This window comes from Arvicanthis niloticus, chromosome 8 (genome assembly GCF_011762505.2).
Source record: "Arvicanthis niloticus isolate mArvNil1 chromosome 8, mArvNil1.pat.X, whole genome shotgun sequence".
Taxonomy (NCBI): domain Eukaryota; kingdom Metazoa; phylum Chordata; class Mammalia; order Rodentia; family Muridae; genus Arvicanthis; species Arvicanthis niloticus.
This window is the reverse complement of record NC_047665.1, coordinates 81,199,533-81,224,821: the sequence shown is the minus strand read 5'-3', so window position 1 is coordinate 81,224,821 and position 25,289 is coordinate 81,199,533. Positions and strand designations below refer to the sequence as shown.

The 25,289-nt window shown below is 41.9% G+C and overlaps 1 long non-coding RNA gene across 1 annotated transcript; it reads left to right on the top strand.

Moving 5' to 3' along the window:
• Window positions 1–18,981: 18,981 nt before the first annotated feature.
• LOC143443218 (uncharacterized) lies at window positions 18,982–24,429 on the top strand. Its single transcript, XR_013111984.1, has 3 exons — window positions 18,982–19,053; window positions 22,428–22,530; window positions 22,944–24,429. It is a non-coding gene; the product is annotated as an uncharacterized LOC143443218 (long non-coding RNA).
• Window positions 24,430–25,289: the final 860 nt, after the last annotated feature.

The following is a 25,289-nucleotide window of genomic DNA, read 5'->3' as shown; positions in this document are numbered from 1 at the left end:
ATTTACAGTCTCATGAAATTATTACAATGATGAATGCTCTGCTATCTAGTTTCTGAAGTTCATGGCTCCCTTTCACCCAGTAGTTTGACCTGTACTTTATTTTAACTATGCATTCCAGCTGACCCATAGCTGTAATAATGCTTTACTTAAAATAGTTTTCTTTCCAAATGTGCCTTTAAGTGTGTCATCCACTCACCGTGGTTTTTCCTTGCTGTGACATTATTAAATTTCACTAACACTGTTATTATTTTGCTTCCACTATTTTTTTTTTTTAAGCTTGTCTTCTTTTCATGCTTTGACTCTTCCATGAACTATACATTAAAAGTTCAATGGCTGTTTGGACAATACCCTGAACTCTCTATTATTCTATTGTACCAATCTGGCCCCATCCATTCTACTCACTTACCTTCTATGTGGTGATGAAGACATCAGATGAAGGGTACTATAATGATCATATTCTTTCAGTTCATCTGTGTCACTGTTGCTACCAGAAATCATCTGAGTTCCACATTGCTGCCGAGTGGGTATTTAAGAACTTCTCAAATGGCAGACCATAAAGTAAATGTTCCATGTTAAGGAGCATGAAGTTTATTTCCAAGAAACAGGTTGTTGGTGGGTTAGTGAAGTTTTCAAGGTATGTGTGTAGGGGGCAAAGGGAAGCAGAAAGAGAGAGATGACTGTGTTTGTAAATCAGCAAGCTAGTTCTGTTCTATCTGGAAGATATCTGGAGGTGAGTTTGAGGGAATAAGACTAGAGTGTAGGCAAGGCTGATGAGGCTTGTGAGGTCTTGTAGGGGTGCTAGAGAGGAGGCATCACATTTAAGAGATGGACAGTGAAGAATACCTGCAAACTCTAATTGAGGCGAAAAATGAAAGAGGAAGTAATTATGTTAGGAGAAAGCCATGTTAGGAGAGTTTAGTTATCAACATGTTTGAGTTTTAGTTACCTATAGAACAGTGATATGGGCTCTGATATGTGGATCTGAAGCATACAGGATGAGGCCGAGGCTGGAAACATAGGTTCAGAAGTTGTTGGCATATAGATGGTGATGAAAATGATGAGAAGGAGGACTATGGCTCCCCAGGGAGCATGTGGAGTGAGAAAAAACAGTGGGTGGAGGGCGGAACCCTGCAGAATGGCAGCCTTCGCTGAGCAGATGGGAGACGATGAGCCCGTGATAGGGCCAAAGAAGGAACCATCCAAGGTACAAGGAGAGCCAGGGAACATGGTGTCATGGAAGACTCAAGAAGGAAGGAGTGATTAATTATTTCACAAGTAGCGAAGAAATCCAGTAAGATTAAGATTTTAAATTGCCCATTACATGTGACATTTAAGAGCTCCTAAGTGACATTTTCTGAGAATACATTCAATTGAAGGTAGGAGCAGCAGCCAGATTACTGAGGGCTCTGGAGGAGGCGAAGAGGTTCAGTGAGGATGAGTTTTTCTGGAAGATTGCACATGAGGAGAAATATTGGTGGGCCACAAGGCTAGCTCCTAGATGATTACTAGGGCACCAGTAGGTCACAGGTCGCTGTATAGCTGGGACCACTCTGTGGAAGAGTTTTTGTCTGTCACTGTCTCTCAGTCTCGCCCATTGTCCAAAGGACACTTCTTGTTTTGTTTGTTTGTTTATTTGGGTTTTTTTTTTTTTTTTTTTTTGACAGAATCTTATAGAGTCCTGGCTTCTCTGGCGATTCCTTTATAACCCAAGCTGACTTTGAACTCATGGCAATCACCCTGCATCAGCCTTCTGATGTTGGGCATATAGGTGTGTGCTAGCATGCTTGGCTTCCATGGGATAACTGAATTAAGAGTTAGACATGAGATCTCTGAACCAGGGGAGTTGTTTTCTTAATTTTTTAAAAATCATTTATCTATTTTTGTTTTATGTACATTGATGTTCTGCCTTATATGTGTATGTGTGAGAGTGTCAGATCTCCTAGAAGTGGAGTTAGAGACAGTTGGGAGCTGCAATGTGGGTACTGAGAAATGAACCAGGATCCGTTAAAAGAACAGTTAGTGCTCCTAACCACTGAGCCACCTCTCCAGCCCCAAGCTGTTATTTTCTATTCCATCACTCTCCAGCACCAGTCCTGTAGTTCTTTAATGACATTTAGTTTTCTTAAAACCCAATCTATAGTTATCTATTTATATGATAGATATTAATTTCTTCATTAGGTCTTAAGTATCCTATAAGTACCGTGTATTTCTTTAATATTTATTTTTCTATATTCTATCTGCCTAACTTTAGAATATTAAAGTATAAAACAGAATGCCATGAGATCCACAGGAACTCAATAAATAATTACTGAAGGAGTACAGAAATCTGACAACCAATCACAATTGTGGAGAAATATTTTGGAACTTGAGTTAACACAGAATTTTTTTTTAAACAGAATCAATTAACTGAAGGTGACCTGTGGCTGGGTTCTTTACTGTGTTTGTTGACAGACGTCTTTAGACCAGGCTTCTGTTGCACATAGCTGTTGGAAAAAGTGAAGCTGACTTCCCCCAAAGCTGGCAGTCCTACCAGGCTATACTGTTGAGGTCCTAAATTATTAGGAAGTAAATCTAATGGGAAGAGCTCAATTTTGGTTCATCTCTCATATCTTTGATGATAAAAATCTAAACCTTACACAAAAATCTGTAAGTCCTGACTTAGAAGTGTCTATCGTATAAACATAAGCCTGCTGTTCTCCAGTTTGTACCATTGAAAGGGTAATGGATGTCAAGTCCAGTTGTAATATTTAATTAGGATGAAGAACTGCATGTATTCTCATGTCATATGAGTTTTCTAGAAGCCTGCAAGGAGCTTTGCCCTCAGGCCCTGAGAATATGAAGAACAGGATTAACAAATATTTCTTGTCTTCCTAAAAATCCTAGCACCAAGGTTACCATCCTCTTTCAAAAGGAAGAATATGGAGATTTATCAGGCCCTTGAGAATTGAAACACTTGAGCTTCCTTGAAGGCGGTCAGTGGGCCTCTTTTACCTGAGCAAGAAGAAACACTATACTCATATTCCTGAGTAAGCTCAGCAGCCTTCACATGTGAGAGTCTCTGTTGGCAGTCACTTGTCCTGGCCTGAATTGGCAATGAGGCAATGTCCCTTCACCTTATCTCCAGGGAAAAGTTAGAATAAGAATTGTGTGGCCTTCCTGGGCCTTCAGGCCTCTGATGGACCTTGTGTGTAGATGGATCCATCTCTGCTGCTGACTTGAAGCTTTAATGAATCATAATATCTATACTTAATGCTAGCTTTGGTCCCTGCTGACTAGAACTGAACTTCATTTGTTCCCATGACTGGAAGATGCTCCTAAAAACTGTTACAGGTTGAGTACTTCATCCCAGGGAACAAGGACTGAGAGAACAGGACTAGCCAAGTGTTGCCTGCTGTTGCTCTGGAAACAGTTCCTAGCATCCACAGGCCAGTGGAAGAATCTCTGTATATGATAAAGTGAGCATTTTATGTGCCTAATGAGACTGTTGGTGAGTCTGTTCCAATTAGTTTTTCTGGGGAAAAAGAACAGAACATGCTGGTATAGATGAGTAGTGGCCGAGTGTTCATTTAAAAGGTCAAGTGGATTTGGTCTCTCCACTAGTTGAGACTCCTCCCATAGCTCCATCTCTTAGTGCCTTCATCAGATGCTTGCTTCTGATTCTGTGTAGTGCACCCAGGGTTTGATGGGACCAGTACAGCGGTGCATTTTGGGGCTACCTCATCTTTTATTAGGGTTTCTTTTCAAAAGAGTTTATGCAGAACAATGGAGGACGAAGTTTCTGCCTCAATACCACTGGGAGATGTGAAGAAAGGATTAACAGAAATGTTAAGATTGTAAATTCGAACCAGTAAGCTGGAGCCTGCCTAGGGAGTCATTTTCTTAAAACAGTTGTGAGAAAAATCTCATACAGATGCAAAGAGGATGTCACAAAGCCTGTAGCTACCCTTCATTCTGGATGGTCACCACTGATTGCAAATATTTGTGGTGAAGTTACAAGCCGTCAGCAGTGACATGAAACTTACGGAGGGAACATAATTTGAGTGTAGACAGGGATGGCGGAACAGAGCGTCTTGATTAAGTTAATATGTATTGATATTTCTCCTGTTGTTTTGACTTCCCAGGCTGTTTAAATTCAGTCTTGTCACAACAGAAAACAAAAGAGGCTGCTGTGACATTGATTTTTGAGAGCCTTGCCTCGGAAGGATAGTGTTGTGTTGTTTTGTTTTGCTTTTTTTGTGCGTGTGTCTGTGCTCTGGGGTTGACAGTCAGGAAGGCAGAAATGTTAAAACTGTGGCGCAAATAATCATGTTAAATTGCTGAGCATAAATTATCAAGGGGAATGCATTTTGATTGTAAGCATAAATCAATTTTATGCACCACAAAATTGCCACCGTTTGAGTTTGCTGAGGTAACTTATTTTTGGCAGCCATGAGCACAGGTTTGGAAACAGAAAGGCTGGTGTATGTGGACCCAAGGAACCCATACTCATACGAGCCAAAAGAGTGTGCTTATTGAGAAGTGCCCACTTCATACCAACTATAGCCACACAAGCTTGAACTTGGGGGCCATGCCCACAGCACGTTTCTCACCATCAGACATAGCTTCTTCATTTAGTGCTTCTAATAACAGCACTTATAATTCAAAACCAAATTTAGCTGCAAACTTCCAACCTATTCTTGCACCATTAAATCCGTCTCATCATAATTTTAAAAGACTTGTTTGGTTTTAGCAGACAGACAATAATACACTATCATCTAGCCATCGCCCTATTGTCTTCACAGAAAAGAGCCAATAATTTCTACAATCAGAATATCTATAAACCAGCATGTTGGTCTCTGCTGCTCATACGTGGCATTTTTTAAATTTAACTTTTTATTGATTCTTTATGAATTTCACATTTTGTACCCCAATCCTAGTCATTTCTCCATCCCTTTGTACCTGCCTTCTGTCCCTGCAACCTCCTCCACAAAAGAAAAAAAAAATCTCATTATGAAAGCAGTACCGTGTTAGCATGTGTCCCACGGCCTACCTTTTTGTTCACACTTCTTTGCAAATTTTCATTGCACTGAGTCATGGGTCTGGTTCGAGGCCTCTGGCTCCTGCTACCTTATCAATACTGTTACTTTTTGTCACAGGATCTTACAGCTTTAGACCTGTAGGGCAGGCCCCTTCATGTGCTCCAACAGTTCATAGATGGGGTAGATGTTAGGGTGGGCCATGTCAGAGCCCTGGATCTGGTCCTAAGTGGTAGCTGAGCTGGTCAGCCCACTAGCTCTCCCACATCCACACGAGCAACGCAAACTTTCCAACACCGACCTGGCTAGCTCACCCAGTGCTGCAGCCAGCAAGGGATAGAGCTAGCTCTCCCACTCTCATGACCTCAGGGGCTGGCTCTCTTGCCTGGTATAGGTCACCACTATAGGTGGTAAGGGTTGAGTGTTGGGGGGATGGGGTGCAGAGCATCTATCCGTAGCTCATACCCCTACATAGACAAGTGACAAGGTGATCTCTCTCCTACACTAATGCCCTCTGGGTGGCTCACCCACAACTCTGCAACCAGGGCAAGCTCTCCTGTGCTGCCCTGGCAAGTGGCAAGGTGAAGGGCCCACTCTCCTGGATGCTGCAGCCAGTGAGGGGCAGCTCTCCTGCTGTCATAGGGGAAAGGGAGCCGGGGATTGGCATTTGTGCCATTTTTCAAGTGGTGGCGGAGGTGTAAACTGAGTGAAGACATTGCTAATCTGGGAACTTTTAGTACTCAAAATGCTGGTGCTTCTTCCAGGGAGCCCTCACCAAAGGACAGAGACAGTCCTAAGTACTTAGATTGTCAACCCTGTCCCTCCTTTCATAGACTATGTCACTTCAAATGGAAAGTGGTAGGTGTCACTTTTCTTTTTTGTTTCTTTTTGTCTTGCATGTTCATTGAGAGAGTAGATATATTTATTTTAGTTTGAAGAAGCTTCCTGTTGGAGCCTAAAGGGTAGAGGCCAAGGTGATGAGTTTTGAGGGGATGGTTGGGTCCTGTGTTACTTCATTATGACTCCAGAAACTAAATAGAATGACACATGACAAAAGTGTGCTGTCAATAGATCATGGCCATATATCCCGGGACACAAGGTATGCAGCATGAGACTGAGAACACAGGGCCCAGGGCCAGGCTTTCATGGGCAGAATTCTGACCTTTAAAAAGTTAACTTCCTTTTGTCTCAACTTTCACAACTTGGCAATGGGAGAACAATGCTTATCTCAAAGATCTGTTAGAGGAAATGAGATCTGTAGGAAAAGTTTAGAAAAGGACAGGCCATATGGAAAACAGCATGTCTGTGTCCTTGGTAGTCATGTGTGTATGTATATGTAAACACTGCAGAACAAAGCCCTCACCAGCCAGTCAGAAAATGCTTGCAATGACAACTTCCCACCTAAATCCATTCCCATCTCTTGCTTGAAAGGAAAGCTCCAGTATACCATTTATAAGTGGGTTTAATGGCTTTTATTACCCCTTTTGCCGAATGGGTAGATATTGTAGACAAATCTCTGGAAATGGTAAAGGGCTCTTTAAAGTGAATGCAGTGCAGATGCCTTATTCCTCAGAGAGAAGCAGGCACACTTATGTCTAGGAACTATCCAACAGTCAGTTAAACCAAGCCCAGATTTGTCTGAATTAGGCAGATATCTGAAAGTGCTTCTTAAAGACTTATCTTAGAATCAACTGTGTGTGTGTGTGTGTGTGTGTGTGTACAATTGTGTGCACATTTTGTGAGATTGTGAGTGCAGTGGCCTGTGGCATTGTCTTGGAGCTGAAGTGAAAGGTGGTTGTGAGTGGCCTTACATGGGTGCTACAAATTGAACTCAGGTTCTCCAGAAGAGCAGCAAATACTGTTAAATACAGAGCCATTTGTTCAGAGCCCCAAAATGCTTTTAAAAGGAAAATAAATGCAAAAAGAAATCAAAGGCAAAATGATCAGAAGATCTGAAATTGTCATGAACATGTGCAAAGAAGAGTCAAAAGAATCAAGCAATGTTGATTGTTACTGGAGACACCTCCAGAAATAACATGGCCATCATGGGACTGCATGTCCTCTATGATGGCACTGACAAGCTAGAATATTCAGCCTAAAGAGCCATCTATAACAACAGAAACCTAAAACAAAGTATATTGTTAAGCCAAGGAGTGCACTAGATATCTATAGAAAACCCTAAAATTTTATTGTACTATCTATATGGGAATAACCCTAATGTATGTTGGGTTGGGTAATTTTAGACTCTGAATTGGATAATTTATTATAAGTAAAGAGGAAAATACATTATAATACAGATGATAATATTTTCAAATTATTCTATACTTCAGTTCAGTATCTTTCCAATGGAGATACTATCTGGATACTTTTGAAAAGGACTTAATGTATTTATTCTAAAGTTATACAAAGATAGCAAAGTCCATAGATGACTAAGTCAAGATAGTGAATGCTTTGCTCTTCTGTGAGATTTGTCATGACACCGCGGAAGTTAAGATAGATCATCGTTAGTCTAAGTGCAGACACATAGACTAACAAAACAAAACAGAACTCCTCCAAATAGGCTCACACGTAGTTAACCATTTTACAGGTAGTATTGAAAAGCGGCTAGGAGGTGGATATCTCTTAGCATGAGTTTATGTCATGAGATAAACTGGTTGCTACATGAAAATAGATCTAGACCCTTCACTAGCGCTCTAGGCAGTGTTGGCTTCAGTTTAATTACAGATGTTACTTTGAAAGGCAAACATTTCAAGTTACAGAAAACATTAAGATACAAAAGGTACATAAAAGCAAAAATTTGACTATAGTCAGGCATCTTGGATAGACTTGACATGGACAGACTGAGAATTCAATATATGATGATGTATTGAATAAAGATTAATACTTAAACATTCTCATAGCTCTACAAGAGAAAGCATGAAGCCTGTAGTAGAGAAGTTTCTGTTGCTGTGATGAAACACTATGACCAAAGCAATTGACAGAAGAGTTTACTTTGGCTAATGGTTTGAGAAGGAGAGTTCATATTAGGAGTGGTGGTGGCAGCTGGTGTTCAGAGCAGGAAGCTGATATCACTTCTTCAGCTGTAAACATGAAGCAGACAGAGGATGGATTAGAAGCAGGGTGAGGTTATAAACCCTGGAAGCTTGTCCCTGTGGTGTACTTTCTCCAGCAAGGCCATACCTCCTGAAGGTTCTATGTTTTTCCCAAATGCTACTGCCAGCAGAAGACCAAGTGTTCAAACAACCCAGCCTATAGGGACCATTGCTCATTCAATCCACTATAAACACCAGTGTACATACAGGATATGAGCCGCAAATTTACATCAGATGGAGCTCGATGAAGCCCAGCAAGCAATAACAATGAAAGGACAGCTAGAAATGGATTGAAAAATAAAAATAAGCTACTACATCATAATTGGCAATAATTTGAGTTCTATGTGAGTGGTAAGCTGTGATGAAGAGAGGAAGTTCAGAAACCTTCATGTTTAGAGCATAAGCCAAGCTGTCTGTTTCCAAGAGCAACTTGCCAGTATTTGCTTCTATTAAGGCGCACTCGCGTGAGCGCACACACACACACACACACACACACACACACACACACACACACACACACCATGGTCAGTCAGTTCCCTCTTTGGTATGTATATTCCAGAAGTTTCCCCAGGGCAATGTGGACACATGGCGAAGGATGTTTATCACAGCACCGTTAGTGACAATGGAAAAAAGGAGAAAACCTGAAGGTCCCAATGGAAAAAATGGATACATAAAGCATGATGGAGTCACACTGTGAGCTACAGCAGCGCATTTAGAAGCAACAACACAGATCTGTCTGGCACAGCATGGCTAGGTTTTAAAATGACAGTGTTTTAGGTGAAAAGAAACCGAGTACAGTCTGACGTACAATACAGAGGGAGTGAGGGAAGATTCATATAAACGTGTCGCGTCACATGTTGTACAAGAATATGTACAAAAATTTGTAGGAACACATATGCACATCTCTGTGGATCTTTATCTATATTATATATCAATATCTATGAATGTATATTATATGTCTATATTGTAGAGCTACCATTGTCTTTCTGTCTCACACATAGATGGCAAACTGACGAAGGCACGCTGTTGTGTGACCCTGAGTCAGACTTCAAATAAGTACAGGTCTCTGCACCAGAGAACAACTTTTCTCCCTTTCTCTTTCTACTGCCTCCTCCTTCACCTACCTCCTCTCCCCAGCCTCTCCTCTATCCCCACCAAACACCCAATAAGGACCATCTATCAAGACCACCTTATAAGCAACGCTGGGGCTCACGGGATGACTTTGTTTCCCTGATTTCCCTTTGCAATGGGGTTGATGTCACTTTATTTCTGGCACAGACCCACTTTCCCACAAGTGGAATATCAAGGCATCCCTCTTCACCAGAGCAATTGGGAATTTCATTTAGTTTCATTATGATAAAGCTTCACTCAGCCTGAGTGCATGATAAGCAGCTCTATTGCACTTTCCATATCCACGCATCTAAGAAAAAGGCAAGTCGGGCTCCAAATGTATGCAGATGCTAGAATTCTAAGATGAGAAATAGTGTGTGTAGTGGGCGGGGTTGGGGGGGGGGCGCTGCTCAGAAGTCTCAGATGCTGAATAACAGCAGCAAGCATTCAAAAACTATTTCTAGATTTTTCAGAAAATCTTTAACTTCATCAAGGGATAAATCAATTTGCAGGTGCTATTGACAGCTATTTAAGTGAGAGGTTGGAGCATCTTGATTGGGAAAAGTAAACTAAAGGAGAGAACAAATTAACCCGTTATAAGTGTACATCCCAGTCTGCTTTCATAGGCTTAGCATTCTTATTATTCTCTTTAGGGAGTTAATTATTGGAAGGTACTATTTTTTCAATCAGACTTTATCTGTTAATATCCTCAAATTTACCAACAAAAAGAACAGATAAGAACATGATGGAGGCAAGCCATTTTTTTTGTCTTCCTAGGAACTAGCATCTGTTGTCCCTCTGTATGCCCGGGTACCTACTGATAACGAACGTTAAATAATTATTTATGTACATTGAAATAAAAGGGTAATTGAGCTCAAAGGTTAATGGACTTCCACATTAGCAGATTCTTCCTCCTCAAAGCATTTTCCTATGGAAGTGATTTGTACTCATTATTTTTTATAGTCCTATTCACTCTTTCTCAAATCCTTCACCTGGTTCCTAGTCCACGCCGGGGATAGACTGTACTTCACCATGTTTGCCTCTAGCTTGCTTGCTTATGGCAGGGACTCTTAACTAAAAGAATGCAGGAAGGGCTGGCTGGAAGCAAACTCTAAAGGGCTTGTTTGTTCCTTCTTTAGTTCCATTGGAGCCTATTTTTCTCTAAAGACTCTGGGTGTCTTTTCTTCTCTCTCTCTCTCTCTCTCTCTCTCTCTCTCTCTCTCTCCCTCTCCCTCTCCCTCTCCCTCTCCCTCTCCCTCTCCCTCTCCCTCTCCCTCTCCCTCTCCCCCTCACTCTTCCCCCTCCCTCTCTTTCTGTGTGTGTGTCTGTCTCCTTCTCTCTCCCCGGCCTCCCCGCCCTCCTGCCCCCCCCCCCACCTCTTTCTCTTCCTTCCAAGACTGAGTTTTTCGGTGTAGCCCTGGCTGTCTTAGAAATCTCTCTGTAGACCAGGCTGGCCTTGAACTCAGAGGTCTACCTGTCTCTGCCTTCCAAGTGCTGAGATTTAAGGTGTGTGCCACCACTGCCTGGCTATTCTGCATCTTATAATGAAGATACTGGTATATTTATTGCTTTTCATGAGAAAATGTAGTTCTTAGTCTTCTTAAGCATTAGAACAAAGACAATGAGTACCAATGTATAAAGTGGGTGTTGTTTTAAGGTTTCATGTGCTGTTGTTACCATCCTCTGAGGTAATGGGAATCACTCAGCTTGTATCTCTCTGGGGATAAACAACAGCTAGTCCAAACTACTTTCAAACTTTCAGAAAATCCTTAACTTTATGGCACTTCTCAGACTATGGGGGACACCCACACCACAAGACAATTTCCCTATTGTCAAGGTTTTCTACTGTCATAGTAATTATTAACCCATTTCATAATTAAGTTGAAACTTGGAAAGTTTAATTGAGGAGCCTAGAGGCTGCATCATTGGCTTGTAAAGGACACATGGATTCCACCATGGAACATCTTAAGTGGACTCAGAATTTTCCCAAATGAAGTCCCATTTCTTTAGACTCCACCCTGAAGACCTAGGGCACTGCCTGGTTAGGATCTGCTTCAGCACATGGATGGAGCAAAGTGGGCTCCAAAGTCAAGGTATTAAAGAAGGGACAGAGGTGATCACTATGAACAGGCCTTCAGAAATGATTAGTGGTGGTCTGAACATCATAGCTAGTGAATGTGTGCAGAGCTGGCACACAGAGGAGAATCCTAGCCCCCCCCTTATCTTCCTCTGTCTGTTTGAATGAAAAATCCTAACTCTCTGCTTCCCTTCCCTTTATATTCACTGGATGGGATTTTAGGGAGAAAACCTGCTTCATTTCCCAGTTTTCAAAGAGTGGGTTGATTGCTGCTTAACCCTTAAATTGCACCTTCCAGAAGCTGCCTTAGTTTGTTTCATTAAAAGCAGTGATAGCAATGGAGAATTCTATCTCCCCTCACCCCTTATGCTTCCTCTTAACCAAAAGCTCTCCTATATGTAGAACAGCTCTTGTAAACTACATTTTGATGAAATTAGAGGCATCCATATTAATGCCACTTGTTTTCAGAAATCTCCCAGAGAATGGTCTTGAAATGCAATGTTGTGGGTTCTGTCAAACTCACATGTCAGAGAGGAGCGCCTGAGAGCTTAACTTATTATGTGAATAGTCTCCCACTCTTCTCCCCCACCACTTGTACACACTTTGCAGTCGTGCTTCAAGTTTGCTAAACCATCCACTGTGCCACTCTGTCAGGAATCCTGCCTGTATCCTTGGCTCATGATTGCTGATTGAAGTGTGTGGCATATGTCCCCTATATATAGAAATGCACACATCTCTACACGGCTCTATGGCTACAGATAAGCACACTGGCACTCCCACATGTGAATCTCTGCAAATTTTTTTTTCTTGACTCTTTCCTCCAACCCAATGATTTCCTAACGATCTGTTACCCATCTAAGACAGATTGCTTTTCATGGTTCAGCGGTCCCTGCGCAGACATTCATTTTAATCAATAGAGCAGTCAAAAGAAAGAATAGATTTACTTGTTTTTTCTTTCTTTACATTTAATTGAAAATTTTCAAATGATTTCCAACTTGTGTGGGTCTCAAAGTTTAGGAAGTCTTTACAGGTAGGAAGGTGCATGAGGACGAAGGGAATTTAATATGCCCTCCTTGATCAGCAACTACCTGCTCAGTGCCAGGCTGGAGTGAGAGTGCTAGAAACTTCTGCACCCTCTCTGTTTCTCCATTCTTTACTGCCAAAAGCTCCCAACACTCACCCACATCCATTGGTTTTTGTGTATCTACTACACTCTCTGTTAATGCCTTCTCTCAGGTCCGTGTCACCAACCCCCCAGGCTTCACACAGCTGGTTCCCCACTTCCCATTCAATCTGGACCTTCAATCCTGACCTTTGAAATTTCTTTCTAAGGAGGAGACTAACCTCGCCACTTCCCTGATCACTGGGTGACTTTGAAGTCGTGGTTGAGTCTGTGGGATTTGGTTTGCTAATCTGTAAAATGGAGATAAGAAGTCAGAGTGCTTCAGCAGAGCACACAAAGTTCTTGTCCCCCAAAGAATCAGCTAGTCTTAGAACATGCCTCACCTTTTTACAGCACTCAAAAGAACTCAGTACCTCCCAGGCCCCGCTTCTCCATGCATATTTGCTGGCCATGTGATTCTTAGTGGCATTCATGCGATAAATTCCACTAACTTGCTGTTATGCCTCCTTTCTCTACCCTCTACCTGGTACAGAGCTATGCATCCAGTATGAATAAACACAGAAAGCATTGTTATGTTGGCTATAGTTTGGTTGAAACAATAACATCTGAAAGTCAGTCTTCTTTGTGCCAAACTTTGATCCTGCTAGAAAAACTCCCCTCAAAGTTACCCCATAGGTTAGTGGTGAGCTGACATCCCAAGGCCTCTAGATCCTTGCAGACATATTAAAAGAGAAAAGTAAACTGTGTGCTGATCTTAGAAGATTTTTGGCACATTTCTGAATTTCTCTTCATGCATTTAAAATGTGTTTATTATTTCTTTCCACAATGTATTCTCATGTATTTTATCTCATGGGATTATATTAGAAGATGCATATTATCATTTTCATTTCATAGAGGAAGAAACTGAAGTGTTAGGGTGATGGTTTGAATATGCTTAGCCCATGGGAAGTGGCACTATTAGGAGTTGTGGCCTTGTTGGAGGAAGTGTGTCACTATGGGGTGAGCTTTGAGGTCTCTTAGTGCCCAAGCTCCACCCATTGTGGAAGAGGCCCTTCTCCTGGCTGTCTGTAGAAGATAGTCTCCTTGTGGCTGCCTTCCAATCAAGACGTACATGCCTCAGCTCCTCTAACAGCGGGTCTGCTTGCCCACTGCCATGCTTTCCACCATGATGATCATGGTCTCAACCACTGAACTGAATGTAAGCCAGTCTCAATGAGATGCTTGCCTTTATAAGAGTTGCCTCAGTCATGGTGTCTCTTCATAGCAATAAAAGCCTAAGATACTTCCCAACCACATTTGCACGAGGTATCATAAGGGAGAATATGCTTTTAATCTTTATTATTTTTCCTGAGCATTTCATATGTGAGTGAGTACTGTATTTACATCATTTTCACTTCTCCTTCTTCTCACAACTCCTCTTGGTTTCCCCCATGATTTCCTCTAAAATTCATGACTTGCTATTGTTTTACACATAAACACACACACACACACACACACACACACACACACACACACACACACACACATTTATGTGTCTGTGTGTGTGTGTGTGTGTATAAAACCTGTGAAGAGTCACTTGTTTGTTTATATTCTTAGGGATGACCACTCAGGATCAGATAACCTATCAGGAGACTTGTCTCTGAAGAAGACTAGATCGCCCCCTCTTAATACTCATTAATGCCTTTAGCACTTCATCAAGGGGTGGGGCCATGTGAGATTCCCCCACCCATGTTGGCATGTCAACTAGAGTTGTCATTGTGTAGGTTGTATTTAAGTGAGCATATTTTTGAGATTTCATGGGTACCTCTCCTTGTAATATTTAAAAGATGCTAGCTTAAAACACACATTTTAGTCTTCTGGCTTCTCCACTATTTCTGCCCACTCCTCCAATATGTGGCCTGATTCTTTAGGTAGAGAGGTTTCATTTTCTATGTATCAATTAGGGTTGGAAACTCTGCATTTTGACCAGTTGTGGATTTCTGGGATGATCTCCTTCTGCTGAAAAAAGAAACTTTTTTTTTTTTTTTTTTTTTTTTTTTTGGTGAGGAGTGGGAACTCTATCTGTGGATATAAGGATAGGTATTTAGAGTCAAGTTGGGGATTACACTGGCTTAAAATGTGGCAGTAGTAGTTCTTCTCTGAGGTCAATGACCTCACCAGCCACAGGTAGTTGGTTAGGTTTACAGTACCAGGCATGAATTCTCTCCTATTGAATGAGCCTGAAGTACAGTTAGATGGCTGTTAGTTACCTCAAATATATCTCCCCATTTAACTCTGAGGAATACTGTGCTTGTCAGTCACTATTGTGGATCACAGGCTTTACATCTGGACAAGAGAGAGTTTTAAGAAGTTTCCATGCTTAGACTAATATTACCAGACTATAGAGAATGTCCCAGGATAAATTTTCTTTTCTTCTTCCAATCTCCCTATACTATTCCAGTTTTAGCCAGGTATTGAGTACTGCTCTAGGGCAGTAGATTAGATTAGATTAGATTCTGTACTGAGGGCAGCTATAAGGTGGTAGAACCCACATCTTTGACTCATAAGACTTGTTCTGTGTCTTTGTCATAACCATACTTCCTGAGTGGAAGAGTCCCAGTCCACCTCAGAGTGTGCCTGCTTCCTCTGTGTATCAGACCTTCTAATCGCATCTGCTTCATGTGTCACTGGAAGCACTGATGATTCTTCTATCACAAAGTTTCTCTGTGAGACCAATGAGAGATTCATTAAAGATGAGAGCAAGTTTTGTTTTTTAAATTAGAGAAACACTCATATGACCCATTTAAGAAATAATTTTTTTTTAAATTATGAAAATAGATCTCTGTAAGTAGGTTGGCCAGCTACTTATTGATCCAGTATAAAGGTAGAAGTTTAATGCAAGAGGTTACAGGCTAATGGATGCAGTATCATCTCCTCCATACCAGCTTCTGGGAATGAGAATTTTCAGTTCAAGTGTATCTGAAACTATGTAATCCAAGTCTTGCCCTGACTGGGGTGGTTTCCTAGTACAGTGTTTTTAAACCTGTAGGGTTGTGACTCCTTTGGGGGTTGAATGACCCTTTCAGAGGGGTCACTCATGCCATTATAAAACATAGGTATTTGCATTATGATTCAAAACAGTAGCTAAAGTACAGTTATGAAGTGCAACAAAAAAATAATTTTATGATTGGGGGTCACCACAACATGAGGAACTGTATTTAAGGGTCACAGGATTAGGGATGTTGAGAACCACTGTCTTACAGCTTTCTGCCTCAAAGTGTATGGTAATTTCTGTACCCCCTGAAAAGAGACCAAGCACAAGCTGAGTGTTCTGGAGGCAAAAATCATACTTAGAGTGTATCAGGTTATCAGAGTAAGTGGTAGTTGTCTGATTATAAAGTGGGAAGATATTATTCAGACATGGATATAGCTGCAATCAGCAATGATGAAAAAGGAGGTATACAGGAAATGCATGGTAATTAAAGAAGATTTAGTGGTCTTGGAGCAGGAACATATGGGGTCTCTTTTAGACCTACAAAATGCCCCACTGCTTGTGATGTTTAGGGTATTGCCTTTCTTATAGAGTGTAGGAGAGGGGAGTGTGTACTTAGTTTTGGAAAGAATTTGGCCATAGCCAAATCTTGAAAGCATCTAATATGACTGGTTATTGCTTGGGGGGGGGTGTGACAAACATCACAACAAAACCATGGCATTTCCAGTGGTTACAAGGGAGAATTAGGTTAAAGGTTGCCATCCTATGAGAAGGTTAGCCTGAGAAGTCTGAGAGGAAGGGGCCAAGGTGAATCAAGCTTCTGAGGGAAGGAAGGCAGAGGTTTGGTGTATTTATGGGACCCTCCAACCAAGTTGTAAAGACTTGACTTGTCTTATCTGACTGGTTTTAGGGGCCACCTTTTTGTTTTAAAGCCTGTTTGCCTCTCTGGACAGACACACCCTGAAAATCAGAGCAGCAAATATTATTTGATTATACTGAACTCTTGTCAATTGAAAGTTAACACATAAATATATTTGATAGCTTGTAAGAAAACTCAGCCTTCCTGTCCTCAGACTGTGACCCCTCAGGCCCATACAAATAAACCTCTAAGAGTTCACAGAGCTCTAAGATAGCAGGATTTATGTCTGAACAAGTGTGTCACCCTCCATAGACAGCCACCTGGACCCCCACCCCTGCTCCTTTGGCATGTACCCTTTCGGTGAACTGATGTTAGCTGTTGAAGATCATTTCCTTTCACTGGGTGCAGAAGGAGACAACCTCATTTCATATGCAAATTTTAGTAAATATTCCACCTGTCTCAGTAGTTTCCAAGATTTAGAAAATCATTCATAGTCCTGTTACTCTCTAGAGGGACATTCAGGGGTCCTCCTCGTCACTTCAAATGGATGTTATTAAGCTTGGAAATGGCATTGCTTTCAAGAAAGCCAACACTTGACAATTAGTGTCTGTTTCCTTGGATGAGTATGAAAGTTTAAAATAGTCCAAGAAGACCCCTGCAATCCCTGCTCAATGAGATTTGATTTCTCTTTAAGCTGTTTTTAATAGCTGAATTACAGAACACTGCCGTTTACCAGCTAATAGGTTGTGAGCAGGCAGCCTGCTCTGTGCTTATGGTGACAGTCTTTAGACCTGTATTCATCATCTAACCTCTTGAGTTCATGATCTTCCCACAAAGTGAAGCTGAGCAGATTTCTCCTCACTGGAGTTATTCTTTCTGTGTATGTCTCTCTTTCTTCCTGCTTCTTTGTCACATCTTAGTCCCAGTCTCTGTATGTTTTCATATGTCTTTAATCTGGTATTTCTTTTCATTTTCTTTTAAGCTAAAGGAGGGAGTCAAAATCTGCAGTCGATGTGTTTTGAAAACAGGTAATGGAGGAGGTGAAACAACCCTAAACAATTTGACTGTGATAATTAATTAGAAGAAATGTAAGCCTCAGGCAGGCTAAACTTGGATAGATTCCAGGAGCCCGGGTCTTTTTTTGTCCATTTACAGTGTGATCTAGATCACATATGAATGCCTGGGAGGAAGAGGCTGCTTACAGAGCAGCTTAGTTCCAACAAGAAGAGGCAATCTGCTTTTCAAACCCGTGTCTTCTACCCCAGAAAATATGAAGGACAGTTAAAGTTATTGCTATGGTTTGGACAAGTGTCTCCCAATGGGCTGTGTGTTAACCAGTTGGTTTCTGATGTTGGGAGAAGGTAAAACCATTGAGAGGTTGATTCTAGTGGTAGACCTGACCACATGGAATGTACCCTTAAAGGAAATATTGAGACAGCATCCTCCCTTCTTCTTCCTTTTTAAGTTCTTAGATGCCGTGAGGAGTTTGGCTTGACGCAGTCACACATTCTCCACCATGATGTGCTTGCTTAACCCAGACTTAAAAGCACTGAGTACGCTTGGACCTTGTGGTGGTTTGAATAAGAATGGCCTTCATATAGTTGAATGCCTAGTCATCAGGGGGTAGCACTACTTGAGAAGGATTAGGAGGCGTGGCCTTGTTGGAGGAAGTGTGTCTACTTTGTGGTTTCAAAAGCCCAAGTGTGTGTCTCTTGCTGCTACCTAAGGATCTGGATGTAGATACTGTCTGCCTATGTGCTGTCATGCTCACTTGCCCCAATTAAACACTTTAGTTTTTAAGCGTTGCTGTGTTCATCATGCCTCTTCACAGCTATAGAACACTGAGTATGACAAACCCGGACTGAACCCTCTCAAACTGTAAGCTCAGATAAATCTTCTCTCTGGTATTTTCCATGGTAATTGGGGTGCTGACTAACATGGGCACATAAGTGATATTGTAGTGTTAATTATTGCTGCTACTAGTACTGTTTTGAAGCATGAACAGTGTACAGGATCCTGAATTTTCTATTTCTTGCCATTTGCTTCTCTCATACTGCTTTTGAATATGGATGCAATCATCTCCCCTTTGTTGTTGAGAACCCAAGAAACTTCATCAGTCTGGGCCTCCAGACAGAGCTGGCAAACGGATGGACAGAATCTGAACTCCCGTGGCTCAAAAGAGATTCATATAAGACTGCTGACAGCAAATAGGACACGGCCCTAACTGAGTGTGTGACAGTGTTCTGAGCTCTTGGCCTGTATACGACTCAGTTGATATCTACAACAATGCTATAAGAGATACATGTTTATTGCTTCCTACTTTCCAGCTGAAGAGACTGAGGCACAAGGCATTGCAAACATAGCTGACATCATGAAGCCCAATTGTGAAGGGAGGCACTAGGTTCTAAGTCAGCACTGGCATCCTTCCATGACTCTGCCCTGTGCAGCCTTCTTTCAACACTATGTGTCCACTCAACACACATGTACGAAGCTGCTACATGATGCCACTGCTATAGACTCACATCTGGATATGGAAACAACTGGAAATACTTGTGTGTTTGTATGTGTGTGTGATGGGGGCTAAGGATGCAGTGGTTTTAATGGGTTGTCCATTCCTTTTTTCTAGCACAACATTTTAAATTAGATTTAAAAACTTCTGTATCAAAATGAAAGCTGTTAAGTATAAGGTGGCCTTTGGAATGTCATTATTCTGGCTGACCCTTTTGCTACCCAGGTTGAGTTACCTGAAACCATGTGCCTTTCTGAGGATGGCTCTGATCCTTGTGCTAGAGATCATCATGCACAGGTAAGTAGAGAGTGATTTCGTGGGGGAAGCCCTGGATACAAGCAGATATACCCATCCATCCACACACCCACCCACCTACCCATCCATCCACACACCCACCCACCTACCCATCCACCCACCCACCCACCCACCCACCCAACTTTTAGTCTTCTGCATACCTGTGTCAATGGTACCATGTCTGAAGTACAGACTAGATATAACACAATGAATATCAACAGGATTCATGGCTTTCCTGGAAGGAAAGGGTGTTAGAAATGCTTATTTAGAAAACTCTGTGATCTCCTGCTATCTTCTAATAAGGTAAAATAGCAGAAAGGTCCATAGGTATCCAGATATTGTGCAGAATAATGGTGCTTCATCTTTGCTCCAGCCTGTATGGTTCTTTCCTATCACATCCATCCATCCAGGCAGCCTCATTTCTGCCTTCACTCACTTTGTCAAGTTTTTCTTTCTCATTCACAGTGTGTCATTCTCAACGTGAGAAACAACAGACACCTCAAACAGTGTGAAAGCATATTAATAAATCATTTTAAAGTATTAAAATTGATATCAGGTTTTTCTGTAATATTTTATCATTTATAATTTATTAAGCATGTTATTTGTCACCTGCTTAAGCAAGAACACTAATATTCTGTTGGGAGACCTGACTTCTCAATGCCTTAGCCATCATGGGATGGATGTAATCAGGCAGAGAGGTAGCAGGATACAGCCAGCCTGGAGGTCAGTAGGCAGACTGAACTTGTGTTTTTCCAGTTTGTTTATTGTTGGTGAAGATACTCCAAAGCTTCCCACACAAACAGGCTAGACAAAGACATGGGAAGTATGTATGTTTTTCTTCCCTCGTGTCTCCCTTCTGCTGGAGCAAGACAGAAGAAGGGTGACTCCACTGTCTAGTTTGCTCTGCTCCCTGTCACTCACCAATAGTTCAGAGTCTGCTCTGGCTGGCACTATCAGAAACAGTTGAGATGTACTAGTAACAAAAACAGACCACAATTTCTGCTCATGTGGGGCTTGTCTGCTAGCAAGAGGAGATACGTATCTCAAAATCAATGCAATAAATATGGAAGTGTGCTCATAGATTAGTAGGTGGCAAGTGTCATGTCTTTGCTTGGCCTTTAAAGAAAACAATTTGCCACAGATGTTGTAATTTGCTATACAACAGATGCTTCTCATCATTCTAGAAGGAAGTGGAAGGCACTGGTTGACCATTGAGTCCCTGTGTCCTACTTTGCAGATGACAATCTTGCTATATTCTTACATGGAAGAGGAAGCCAGGGAGGAAGGGAGGGAAGGGGAAGAAAGGGAGAGACAGAGAGAGAGAATCCTTCTGGCCTAATTATCTTCAAAGATTTCATGTATTAGTTCTAGGCCACCCTGTCCTGTGCTTCCCGTCTGCAGGAATGTGGGACTACGCTAGCTCTAAGAGCCTGCCTTCCTAGGAAGAAAAACAAGGAATAGGTTACAGAGACCAACAGGGCCATCTTTGGCAGTGGAGCTGCAAAACCATCCATCCTTTGCCAGACAATGTCAAGTGAAGTCAGGTACAAGTGCTGGACGTTTGCCACCCCAGGGGGTTGATAAAAATGCTTAGCAAACCCAGATCACAAAGGATTGCAATTGGGAAGCTGTGGCCACTTGGCTGTTTTCTTCCTTAACCAGTACTGATCATGTTTCCTTTGTGACTATTTTTGGGGTCTTTCTGACAATGTAATAGCAGGGCTTTCATTTCTGTAAGTTGTGGATGAATGTTGGTCTCTCAGTGAGTGTTCAGATGATTTAGAGCAGGACTCTAGTTTGAAGTATCTAACTATTTTCTTCTAAGAGCTAGCCTATGCTTCGAGTTTCCTCTTGCAGAGTGTGCTGGCAAGTTTTATGTTGACTGGATACAAGCTAGAGACATCTGAAAGGAGAACTCCAATGGAGAAAACACCTCCATAAGATCAGGCTATAGACAGGCAAGCTTGTAGGACATTTTCTTGATGAGTGATTGATAGAAGAGGCCCAGCCCATTGTGGGTGGTGCCACACCCCTGAGAAGGTGGTCGTGTTTTTTTTTTTTTTTTTTTTTTTTTTTTTGTTTTTGTTTTTTTTTTTTTTTAAAGAAAGCTGAGTTTCACAAGAGGAGCAAGCCAGTAAGCAGCTCTCCTCCACAGCCTCAGTTTTTAGCTCTTTCCTCTCTCCTTGGTTTGAGTTCCTGTCTTGGCTTCTCTCAATGGACTGTAATTCAAGATGTGGAAACTAAACAGTTTCCTCCCAAAGTTGCTTTTGATCATGATGTTTCATCACAGCAATAGTAACCCTAAGGTACAGAGTTTCACAGAGTTAGGGAATTAAGACAGAATGGGAAAAATATGTGAGCTCCCTGTTTGTTGTCTACTAATGCCATTTAAGGGAGAGCTCTGGGGACACAGAGCAATTAAGGATCAATGGATGAGTGAAGGAAGGAATCTGGAATTAGCATGCAGAAGTTTATATGATCATAAAGTTCTTTACACTCATCATAGTTTATGGGTAAAAGTCTGGACTCCCTGGTGGAAGCATGTCAGTCATACAGATGGTATGTACCGTGTATGTTATAAATTGACCATCGTTCACTTAGGAAGAGGCAGGGGGCAGGCTGGGGAGAACTAAGTGTTTCAGAGGTAGCTCAACTATCAAACGTACTTTATCTAAGAATCTTTTGGGGAGTGTGATAATAATATCCATGCTTAGTGAGATATGATATGATAGTGTGTTTCTATATTCTCAGAACTCAGGCAGTTGAGGCAAGTCTGACTGAGGCCAATCTGGGCCTCAACACAGAACAAAACACCAGTGAAAACCATCATTGGGTTCCATGGCTTTAGTCAATCTATTCTTTATTAAGGTGCCTGTGGGTGTGTCTTGTCAACCGGTGCTGGGTATTCTTATAAATGGAGCTTGCAGTTCTTGGTACTGCAGATTACAATTAAATCACGGGTGTTTTGTAACTGCGGAGCCTCAGGCCAGGGGATCTTCCCTCTTTTATCTAGGTGGGGTTGTGCCTTGCCAAGTTTGATGCTCTGCAAGTGAATCTTGTATGCCGTTCAGGTGAGACTCCTGTGCAAACTGGGGTTCAGGTTTCTGTGCTGCAGAGCTGAGTCTAAATCCCTTTCTCACTCCAGGTCTCTGGGCAGGCGCCTTCTGCCCGAGGAACCTCATTGCAGGAAGAAGAGTTATTGCGTCTGCTCAGCCTTATGTGCGGCTACTCTGCAAAGCTTACCTGATGCTAGCACTGGACATTGACTTCCACAGCTGTAGGCTTTGTGGAATAAGTGGTCATCCTGGAGAATGTATGACCAGCCATTTCTATTTCTCCAGTTCTTTTTTTTTTTTTCTTTCTTTTTTTTTTTTTAGGTCTGTCCTTGTCTGAATGAGAGATACAAAGAACACATGAAGCTTATGTTATGCCACGGCCTAGCTGGTTCTATCTGCTGCTCTGTGGTCCCGGATGCCCCAGGTAATGAGGAGGGCGGCACCGGGCAGACAGCCTGCATTAGTGCCGCCCTGTCCACCCCCACATTATCCTGACTTATTACATTGTAATAAATTGAACCATTCCACTTCATTATTTCATATTTGAGGAGATTTATAGACTGTCCTGGTGGCTGAAGAGGCGGTGATTAAAGAAGCAGCGTGCTAATGAATAAGACTCCGCACAAAGCCATTTTAATTAATGCACAGCCCAGGGGCTGTAAACCACTTGCTGATAACAAACCTGCCCATTGAAGAGTTGAAGTGACAACTTCCCACAGAATAAAGGCAGACAGGGTAACATAGGTATGCCTTTCAATGGCAATTAGGGCTACTGAAAGGAGTCTCGCTCCCCACCTCACGATGGTAGAACTGTCCAACATGTATTTATTTTTCCAGGCCAAAAGTTTCAAGCCTCTTGTTTTCTGGCATCCCACTGTCTTCAGTACCTCACCAAGTAGCATCTCTCTGGATATGAACCCAGGACCACAGCTGAACTTTCTGAAGAGCCCTGTGTGGCAGAGATCCTTGGAGTGAAGTACAAACTTCACACACCTATCGCTGTTTTCATCCCCAAAGTTCTTCCAGAGCCGAAGATACACAGAAACATCCTCTGCGTTCTGATTTTTATTTTTCTTTCTTTTTCATTTTTGGTGGAGAAATAGCATTGGAAGCTCCTCCCACCATCTCCTCAGTGGCCCTGTCCTTCCATTTGTAGCTGCACAGAGTCTCCTAAGGAAAGCCCACTTCCTCATCTCCATTCTCGTGGCATTTTTCTTTCGGTACCCCTCGGGGCTTCTGGTAAATGCCATTTTCTGACAGATGAAGTCCAAAGGGTGGCAGGCAACATGGTGACCTTTCTCTGTTAGTTTAATGGTTTCCTGTTGGGATTTGATGTTGGAGACCAAGAACACGGTGATGAGATGCCTGTTGGTGGAGTTGATGACCGCAGTGTTTCTGCCGCAGACGGACTGTGGTTAGGAGTATGAGTAACGTAGGTGATAATGATTCTCCTAACGAAAGGAATGCAGCCGCTTAGGAGATAAATATCTCAGCCAACAGAATGACGTGAGACAAAAAAAAAAAAATACTTGATAATGAAGTGGAGTTTATTGAATTAACTGTTCCATTAGCAGACATATCGGCAGAACCAAGGCGTGGAGGAACATAATCAAGAGTGTGACTGGTGAACTAGACGTGGAGACCGGGAACCACAGAATCGATTGGGCTGCCATCTCAGTGCAAGGCTGCCTCTCAGCTGAAATAATCCTCACATCACACAGGAGATTTTCAGATGTCTCCCATAATAACCCAGGCAGCTCTATATTGGGAATAAATAAGTCATATTTTTGTCTCCTACCCAGGTCCTTCCACATGGGAAAGTCATCCTGCAGGAAAAGTGACTCTGTCTTCCTAGGACTGAAGTTTTGGAAAGTACTACTGGGGTAGACTTCTAGGGCAGGAGGGGCAAAGCCATAGTCCAGTTGAGTAGCCCAAAAGGTAGAAACAAGTAGCTGAGTCATGTATCTGTTCTTCTTGAGTCAACCGTGTTGTGTGCACGTTCACAACCCATCCCTATACTCTGCTGTCTGGTGAGTACAGCTTCTGTGTTGCTTTAACTCAGCTTCTGGTCTATGATGTCACCATGCACCTTTCTGTCCTGTTGTATCTCCCTTCTTCCCTTCATGTATCTTCTTAGCTCTGCTTCATTGCTATTGCTAAGGCTGTCTCCAATTTCAGTACTGTAATCTTTGCTCTCTTATTGAAATCAACTGCAATACTTTTTTCCTGTATGTATGAGTATATGTATATATGTTATGTATGTGTTCATATATGTGAATATATATACATATATATATATGTATACATACAGTGTGTGTGTGTGTGTGTGTGTGTGTGTGTGTGTGTGTGCCTAAGGATGTGCACGGGGCCAGAGGCTAACCTCAGGTGTCATTTCTCAGAAGCTGTCCATTCTGCTTTTTGAAACAGGGTCTCTCACTTGACTTGACACTTGCTTGATAGAATATATTTGACTAGGAACACCCTGTATTGAAATTATAAGTGAATTCTATCATGCCTGGTATTTTTATTTGGGTTTTGGTGAAGAAGGTTTCAAACTCAGGTTCTTAAGATAGTATGAAAAACACTTCACAGAAGGGCCATCCTCCCAGCCCCAGATGTGGTTGGTATTTATATGCAAACTAAAATTAACACCAAGGAGAGTCTGGGTGAATCAGGTTATTTGTATTTGTAATATACTGTATGAACAATGCATTGACCTTACCAGCAGTAGCACCTTGATACAAGTAGGGTGCATTTTCTTTTAAGGTTTGTGGACTACTGCTGTATCATATAATTTACCTGTTCTTCATGTTATCTGCATGTGACATTTAGAATCGTCTAGAAGGCACATGGCTAAACCAGGTGTCAGTGGTACAATAGAAGGAAAAAAATACAAGACTCAATGTGGTGAGATGGCTCAGTGAAAAAAAGGCACTAGCCACCAAGCCTGGTGGCCTGAGTTTGATCTACAGAACTCATGTGTGAGAAGGAGAGAGCCATCTCCTGGCTTTTGTCCTCTGACCCCCACAAGTTTGCTAAAGCATGTGCCAACCCCTAATGCCCACATAAGTGTATGTAAAAAAAAAATTTAATGTGATACTCCAAGTAGAAGCTCACCACCAGTGAGGTCTTTTACCTTGGTGACAAATGCATAGTTAATTACTGTTTGGAAAGAGTGATTAT